This window comes from Salvelinus sp. IW2-2015, linkage group LG18, assembly GCF_002910315.2.
Source record: "Salvelinus sp. IW2-2015 linkage group LG18, ASM291031v2, whole genome shotgun sequence".
NCBI lineage: Eukaryota > Metazoa > Chordata > Actinopteri > Salmoniformes > Salmonidae > Salvelinus > Salvelinus sp. IW2-2015.
In genome coordinates, this window is record NC_036858.1 from 17,326,211 (window position 1) to 17,335,716 (window position 9,506).

The window sequence follows — 9,506 nt, forward strand, 5'->3', positions numbered from 1 at the left end:
CGACTGTCTTGGTGTGCTTGGACCATGTTAGTTTGTTGGTAATGTGGACACCAAGGAACTTGAAGCTCTCAACCTTCTCCACTGCAGCCCCGTCGATGAGAATGGTGTGCTGTCCTTTTCCTGTAGTCCACAATCATCTCCTTTGTCTTGAAAAAAAACCTACTTTTCCAAAACCCTATTTGTTGATGAAATAAATTAAAGCATAGTAGTCACTATACTTACCAAACCACAAAGGCTGAATTAAAATGTTTTCTAAAAAATTTATAAACTGGTACAGAGGCAGGAGGGAAGGACCAGGTGCACAACATTTGAAATAAAAAGCTCTTTGCGTATGAAAATGGTTCTGAGATCTTTTATTTCAGCTCATGAAACATGAGACCAACACTTTACATGTTGCATTTATATTTTTGTTCAGTGTATATACGTCCATCTGAAAATGTGGTGCAKACTGAGACGTCACCGCTTAAYTTGGTAATCCAATGTTTTGAAAATAGCTGGCTAGCAGTCTGTCTAGTACATAACYTGCACATACCTKATGTTATCTTAAGGCTACCTCTGCACTGTTTCTTTTGTCATTGATAGGTTGTACATTTACCTACTTATTCCCTGACATTGTCCAAGTTCTGATTTCTCATMAATTCTCCGTTCCTCCTCCAATGTATTCCATATTGCCCACATCCTCACCAGACAGTAGCAACAAACTATTAAAAACGGTGCTAATTTCATTCATCAACAACATTTTAAAAAGGGTAGTAGACATTTACCCTATCATATTCTAGCTCAAAACTAATGAGACTGTTTCAGCATGTAAAAAGTAACCGTACAAAATAAGTGAGTTGACTGAATAGATATTTAATAAACATTTCAAAACAATACATTATACTATAGACCTGCTAAATTACTCACATCCAGCATAAAAAACATTAGAAACAGAATAAACTAAAAATAATTCTGTATTTATTTCAGATGTAACAATTGTTCATGAAGCAAACATTGTATGACTTTGTGAAGGTGTGGTGATACTCGTTCAACATATGTGAACATCAACAGTCATAAACATGTCKTTCTGAACAGCAACATRTTCCTAACAAGAATTTAGACCAGTTGACAATTCAACGGAATTCAGTCTTGTTCATATTGATGAMCGGTACAACATGAGACAGATAGCAAGCCATGGTATATATCAGACCGTATATCACGGGTATGAGTCAATATTACTTGTTCACTGTTGTAATTATGTTGGCAACCAGTTTTTAATAGCAAGAAGGCACCTCGGGGGTTTGTGGTATATGGCCAATATACCACGGCTATGGGCTGTATCCAGGCACTCTACGTTGCGTCGTGCAGAAGAACAGCCCTAAGCCGTGGTATATTGTCCATATACCACAAACCCTGAGGTGCCTTATTGCTTAATTATAACACAGATACATGCGTATGTGAGGTTTCAAATAATAATGTTACTACTACCAGCTTGCTCTCTCCCTGCTTTTCCTGAACATGTTTATCTAGTTGTTATTGTTCTTCCTTGCTCATCCAAAGCAGGCATTTCTCCTTCTCGCTAGTATTCATATGCTTGACTACATGATCATCATGTTGTGGCTGTAACATGGACATTGCATTAGAACTAGATACACTCTTAGAAAAAAGGATTCTTCAGCTGTCCCCGTAGTATAACCCTTTTTGGTTCCAGGTAGAACCCTTTTGGGTTTCATGTAGAACCCCCTTTCCACAGAGGGTTCTACCTGGAACCAACAAGGGTTCTTCAAAAAGTTATCCTATGGGGACAGCTGAATAACTTTTCAAGTTCTAGATAGAAAAAAAGTTCTAGAAAAAGAAAGCTAGAAGTGTAGCTTTATCAGATAGACATTTTCCGGAAAAGCAGCTTATTTAGCAATACCTAGTAATTCTTGTTCTATAGGCTTTCCTCTTCCTCCTCGCTGGTCTGCAGATGCTTGAGTACTTGACATTTCCTGGACATTGCATAAGAAAAACAATAACTAGAACTAACAACTTTATCAGGTAACCTAGGTAAAGACAGTTTCAGGTTGGATATTCAACGGATATTCGTGCTTTCAAACCACTTGAGCCACAGACTCCAAATAAGTGTCATGATGTTGGAAATATTGTGCACAACATTGCACAGGTGTTATTTTTACGATTTGGACATTAGTTCGCTTTGCAAAGCTAATAAACATGTGGAAATGTGAGCAGCATTTTGTATTAGTTAGGGAGTGTAAACAAAGTACAAACTTTTTTTTACATTCAATAGCTCCTTAGTCATGTGACCTACTGACTTCAAACAATGTTCAGAATGTACACTCAGTGGGCCTACACATTGCACACCCTTTAGTTTGTCCATTTTCATCTCACACGATTTTACATWAATTTGCCTGCTCTGCCCCCTTGAAGGACAGTGTCACTCACACACCTATTCACTCAGGCCTTCTCCCTGGGGCCTTCCTGACCTCCAGYCAGGCKCCCATTGACCTGGTGACCTCTGACTCCTGGCCTCTAGGACTCCCTGCCCGCCTTCCTGCCCTCTCCCTGGGTCTGAGAGTGTATAGTTTACTCCCTGAAACTACAGACCTCCACACCTACTCTCCCTACCCGGTCAACACCCCTCTCCCGGCCTTAGAGTATAGCTCACACCCCTCTCCCTGGAATTACTAAAACGTCTATAGTCCCGCTGTCAGGAACCACATGCACCTGGTAATTGCAACAACACATCATCAGTAGGGTAAAACTAACCTGTCTCACGACGGTCTAAACCCAGCTCACGTTCCCRATTAGTGGGTGAACAATCCAACGCTTGGTGAATTCTGCTTCACAATGATAGGAAGAGCCGACATCGAAGGATCAAAAGCGACGTCGCTATGAACGCTTGGCCGCCACAAGCCAGTTATCCCKGTGGTAACTTTTATGACACCTCCTGCTTAAKAGCACAAAATTCAGAAGGATCGTCAGGCCCCGCTTTCACGGTCTGTATTCATACTGAAAATAAAGATCAAGCYAGCTTTTGCCCTTCTGCTCCACGGGAAGTTTCTGTCTTCCCTAAGTTCGCCTTAGGACACCTGCGTTACCGTTTGACAGGTGTACCGCCCCAGTCAAACACCCCACCTGCCACTGTCCATGGAGCGAGTCGCACCCAGCGTGCGAGCACCTGGGRTCGCCTCCCCGMGTAAGTGAAAAAACGATAAGAGTAGTGGTATTTCACCAGCYGTCAAGGCCTCCCACTACATCTCTCATGTCTCTTCACAGTGCCAGACTAGAGTTAAGCTCAACAGGGTCTTCTTTCCCTGCTGATTCAGTCAAGTCCGTTCCCTTGGCTGTGGTTTCYCTAGAWAGTAGGTAGGGACAGTGGGAATCTTGCTCATCCATTCATGAACGTCACTAATTAGATGACGAGGCATTTGGCTACCTCAAGAGACTCTTAATTATGTCCTGCCGCTTACCCCCGCTTCAGCGAATTTCCTCACTTTGATGTGAGGAGGTCACAGCCACCCCGAAGGTGGTTTGAGTGTGATCGCGAAGCTATGTGATCGCGAAGCATGCTATAGTCAGATTTCACCAAATTGACATCCATTCAAGTAATGCTGGTGGTATCATCAGAGGCTTTTCTGTCTTACAAACTGGACATCAGTTACCGCTACTAACTTTCAGCTGACTTTAACTGGGTTTTTACACAAAATCGACATCAAGTGCCAGCGCAATAKTTATAGGCTTGAGAACCAAATAACCATCGCAGTATCTAGCGGCACCATCGACTGGGTGTCGGYAGAAGCAACAYAAAAMAATCATCCCCTTTCAATKATTTTCTTGCCCATACAGCCCTCCGGGACAGAGCCATAGGAACCACCTTGACCAACGCTTCATTGATATTCCTCACTTTGACATGAGGGGGTCACAGTCACTCCACGGGTGATTTGAGTGCGACCGCGATAGGTGGGTACGCTCCTTTGAATTTCATAAAGTTGACATTCAGTGATCCGTGGAAGAACCTAGGCTTCTTCCGTACGTTTTATGGGTCAGCAGCAAATCAATGGGCGTGGACGGTACTACCCACATCAGATGTAGGCCTCCCTCCCCAGACAAGCTGGAGATACTTCTCCCCACTTCGTAGGGCATGAGCCAGATCCATGCAATGCCCTATCACTGCGAGGCCAATGGGTTTAGTCTCCGCCTAAAGTCTAGTGAGCGTAGAGGAGACCTCCTTACCTACAATGTGTGGGGCCGGCGAGCGCCGTAGTTGGGGAGATCCGCGAGAAGGGCCCGCCACGCGTCCAGAGTTTCTGCGCTGCGTGCGGGGGTTCGTCGGGGTGGTGTCCGTCAGTGGGCCGATGGCGGACCGGTGGGGGGTTGGGTCCGGGATCTATTGACCAAGGATCTATTGAAATTCAAAAATTCAAATAAAGAATTTAAAATAGTGAGATGTAAAGCAACAAAAAAAAGTGTGTGCGATGTGTGTCTATGCCATCGGGTTAGCTAGAACCAGTTTTTAATGTTTTAGGAGTAATTGTTAAAGAGCTATTGAAATGTGAAAATGTTTATTTGTCACTATGTTTGACGGTCCCGAACTGCTGTTGGTGGACATAAGGAAAACTACAGTAGAATATCTGTCGAATATCCAACCTGAATCTGACTTTACCTCGGTTATCAGAAACATTTTCAGGAAAAGCAGCTCATTTAGCAAGCCAATAAAAAGTTCAACATTGAAATATAGCTACTTAAGATAGAGATCTTACCTTTTTATCTCTGTAGCAGTTTCCTCTCACCTCATCTGGGTACTGCAACAGCCAGATCTTATTCTCCATTCTCTATTGCAGGGGTTCTTAAACTTTTTCAGCCTGGGACCCAAATGAGAAATTCTGAAATTCTGTGTTTTCCTGGGACCCAAGCTTAGGAAAATATGCAACTATACGTAAATATCGGTACATTTTATTGCCCTTATGCCTAAAAAAAATGCAATATAGACAACAAAAAAATAACAATGAAATACCTATAAATCTTCTCATGTTTATTTTTCCCCATTAAAAACACTCTTACATACCTGTCTAGGTTGGAACTGTTGTGGTTAAAATACAATAAATCATTTAAATCACACAGATGTATAACAGCACACACATACACACACACACACACACAGGCCTTTTGATCGTGCAAACCTACGTGACAATACCGATAAAAAAGTATTAATTACTGTATAAATTTTGTATAAATATTGTTGATATAAAGTATAGGTTGGTACAGCTGCTGTTAAAATGCTTTTTATTTATTTATTATGAACTGGAATAAACTGATTGATCACATCACACAGATGTAGACCACAAAACAGACACATACACACAGTCCTAATGAGAGGTGTGTGGCTGGTTGAAGTTTCCAACAAGCATGTCTATTCTGGGCTCAGTATTTAACAGTGCAACACTGAGGTCATGCTCAGCATTGACACTGTTTCTGTACTTGAGAACCCTGACTTGCATAGGTAGGTGGTGCCAAACTGGATCAGAACATCTACTGTTTTCTTAGTCAGGCAGGAGACCGCTTCCTGCTGCAGATGAGCAACCCAGAACTGTGTGAGTGTTTGCTTCAAAAAGCATCTTGCATCAATCAGTTTATTCCAGTTCAGAATAAAAATTATTACTTGTAACAGCAACAGTTCCAACCTAGACTTGTTTTCAACAATCATTTCTACAGTAAAATGTACAGTAGGCCTGCATTTTTTATCTTCATCTGTACTGTTTCTTAGGGTTGCACTATCAGTAGCTAGTTAGCTTGCTTTGGCTAACGTTAGCTATTAACGTAAACTCACGTAAACTCGTACATCGCCTTGGTCCATACAATTGCCCTTATTTTAGCGCCCCAAAAACGTAATACTTCCAGATCAACTGTAATGTCAATACCATTGTAAAGCACAATTTCTCCCCTTTCCAACAGAATCAATTGCATGACCTAAACGCTGCCCGTTTCTGCATAATTCAAGCAGGCAATGAGTCCCGTCGGGTCTTTTTAAAAATGGCGGGTGGGGAAGCGAAACTAATGAGTGATAGTGAGAAGGAGATGTTGTGTGGGAAAATTGCTTTTTTTCACTCGATCTGTCCAACTTATCACCTTATCGCCTCTAAAATGTAAATAAAACACTATAGAGAGTTTATATGTGTCATTACATACCTATTTGAAGGTTTGTGTCGAATTGGAATCGGGTTTTTAGGGCGGTGCTAAAGTGATCTTAGAAGTAAACAGAATGATGAGAATGATGATCGCATGCAATGATGATGCAAAAAATTACTAGGTATCCCCCCTTACCCCGTCACTGTCCATCTCTTGTTTTTAAACGATGAGAGAAGTGCTACACCAGGTGGAGAGCGATTGTAAGGCAGAAATAGTTGCTTTATGCGTGCTGTACGTTACGACATGACACGTCACGATGTAACGGAGGGTCCGTTTTTTCAACTTTTCTCCAATACTATAGAGCCATGTCGATCAACGCTTGAATAGAAACCTAGTTCACACCCCCGATTTTGAAGTCAACACAGTCCCATTAGTTTTCTTTGTAGCCTCGTTTGAATGTTGCGGTTGCGCACATTTGTACGGAATGGGGTGAGTTTACGTTAGCTGTGTAACGTTACAAGGCCGGGGGATTGTTTGAAAGATAAACTCCCATCTACTACTATGAGAGATAGTACTCCCTTATTTCTGCTTATCATCACCCTGTTATAAAATGACAACAATGCCTTGTTAGTTGACTTACTTTTCCACTTTCGAAGCACTGTTTCCTGAAGCGTTCTTCCATGTTCTGAAATAACTCCCTGGGTTTACCATCATGTTGTGCCTGGATGTTTGGTCAGGACATGTCGTTTTATTAATTTGTACGTTTTGAGAGGCTCATTACTAAGCACTTACCCACACAAAACACATTGTGGGCGCTCCTCGTTATTTCTCAAAGMTTGTATGAAAGAGACTAATGTCATCACTGTATATGCGTTTCATGACGACTGAGTTCAGTCAGAACTTGTGGCTAGCAGGAGTCCATTTCATGACAGCGGTGAGTGATGGCGAGTGAGGATAACAAGTCATTGGCTTGAACCACAGCGCTCCAGCCTGTGCGCCCCGGAATGATCTTAAAGAAAACTGCAGGGGAAAAATGCAGAAAACCGCGAAACACACGGCATCTCCCTCTCGCGCAGCTGCCAAACTGAGCAGAGACCGCTGCTAAGCAGAGAGCGCACTTGCACAAATCAATTTCAGTAATTCATGAAATAATTATACATTTACGTCGCGACCCATACTTTAAGAAACGCTGCTCTATTGTCTAGATTCTGCAGATTCTCCTAAAACATTAGCTAATGGCCAACTTGAGCAAATACATCTCAGCTTGCTAACTAGCATAGCCAACCAATTACACAACAAATATACACAAAGTAAACAATTATTTTCTAAACTAATGTTAGTCTCAACCAAATGACAAGAACAAAGAACTATTGCTCTGTTCCACAACGTAACAACCATTAGTTACAGGCTAGACAGAAGACTATTCCTAACTAGCCATGCTATTTCAATGAAAATAAGATAGCATTACAACAACAAAACTAACGCTGGCTAGCTATGTGGAAAAAGTAGTTTTAATTTCTTCCTCTCCWACGCCTTGCTGTGGCGTTTACATTCTGTAAATGTAACGTTAACTGACTAATTGTAACAATTTTATAAATTTTTAGAAACATCTCCCTCCCCGAGTAAGCGACTCATCARAACAGGCAGACATTGAGATGGGAGGGGCTACAATGCGGTAGTACAATGTGAAAAGTACCCGTTACTACACAGGCTTGTCTGTGCAGTGGCACCGATTCATGCGTCTGAAAGTACAATATTCAAACGTTCTAATCACCTGTAAATGTAATGAACGCGTGTAAAATGCCCATAACAAGCGTTCAAACCAAGACGACTTGAAACTCGTGGACTTCTGCTAGCGCGTTATGGAACACACCATATACCCTTGTTGATTATCCCTTACGTAATATGATGCAAAATACGGAGATTGCTCTGCATGCGGGTCACTGCCGCTTGTACACAAAACAGTTCTAACAAACCATTTATGTGGCTGTTGTAACAGTAGGCGATTGCAAACATAAGCACGACACAAACAGCTTATTTTGCAATTTCATGTTCGTTTTTCAGGAGGGGAGTTACAGTACAGTGCTTCCAGAAAGTAGTCACACCCCTTGACTTTTTCCACATTTTGTTGCGTTATAGCCTGCATTTAAAATGTATTAAATCTTTTTTTAAATGGCATTGGCCTACACACAATACCACAATAATGTCAAAGTGAAATTCAGTTTTTTGTCATTTTTACAATTTAAATAAAAAAGAAAGGTTGAAATGTCTTGAGTTAATAAGTATTCAACCACTTTGTTATGGCAACCCTAAATACGTTCAAGAGTAAAAATGTGTATGGGACTCACTCTTTGTGCAATAATAGTGTACAGCATGATTTTTTAATGACCACCTTATCTTTGTACCCCACATATACAATTATCTGTAAGGTCCCTCAGTTGAGCAGTGACTTTTAAACACAAATTCACCCACAAAGACCAGGGAGGTTTTCCAAGCCTCAAAAAGAAGAGCACCAATTGGTAAATGGGTAAAACAAAGCAGACATTGACTATCCCTTTGAGCATGGTGAAATTATTAATTCAACTTTGGATGGTGTATCAATACACAATCATAGGGTTGTGCCAAATAGTCAGACAAAACAAGTATGGTAAACCAGCCAACATGTGAGCCCCACCTGGGTTTTATATGGGTTTCAACTGGGCAGAGGCTCTAAATTGTTATCTTAGCTGTTACCCGGTTGGATTAACCTTTTGAGTCATACATGGACAAACCTATGTGGGTTATAATGTGGGTCCCAAATGGACCCTGAATTAAAAAAAATATGGTATGTAAGTGGGCAATCTGGAGTTATTTTTTTCAGGAATAATGATTGGGAGCCAATGGAGTTAACCATTTTGGGTCACAAACAGGGAAACACATGTGGGCTATAACATGGGTCCCAAGTTGCCCCTGAATATTTTTTTTAATGGGCTGTAAGTGTGAAATCTGGTGTTATTTTTTTCAGGAATTATGATTGGAACCCAATCAGGTTAGTCACACACAAGCGAACCCATGTTGGCTACAATGGGCCCTGAATACATGTGTTGTAAGTGGACTATCTGGTGTGAATATGGTCAGGGACTGTCTATGTGAACCAGTACTATATTGAAATTCATTACTGCATTGTTGGTAAAAGAGCTGGCAAGAAAGGCATTTCACTGTACTTGTGCATGTTACATAAAAATTTGAAACTTGAAACTTGAGTTGGTCATACCAACTGGGTAACACATGGGCAAACCCATGTGAGCTATAACATGGATCCCAAATAGGCCGACATTTTTTTTCATGGGCTGTAAGTGGGCAATGTGTTGTTATTTTTTCAGTGATTCGACCGGTAAGTGGAACTGCCTAAATGTAAT

The 9,506-nt window shown here is 41.3% G+C and overlaps 1 long non-coding RNA gene across 1 annotated transcript; it reads right to left on the minus strand.

The window, feature by feature from the left end:
• Window positions 1-4,237: 4,237 nt before the first annotated feature.
• Window positions 4,238-7,987, minus strand: LOC111977335 (uncharacterized). The gene is made up of 4 exons (XR_002879039.2): window positions 7,883-7,987; window positions 6,749-6,829; window positions 4,743-4,844; window positions 4,238-4,384 (listed from the first exon to the last, which is right to left on the minus strand). It is a non-coding gene; the product is annotated as an uncharacterized lncRNA (long non-coding RNA).
• Window positions 7,988-9,506: the final 1,519 nt, after the last annotated feature.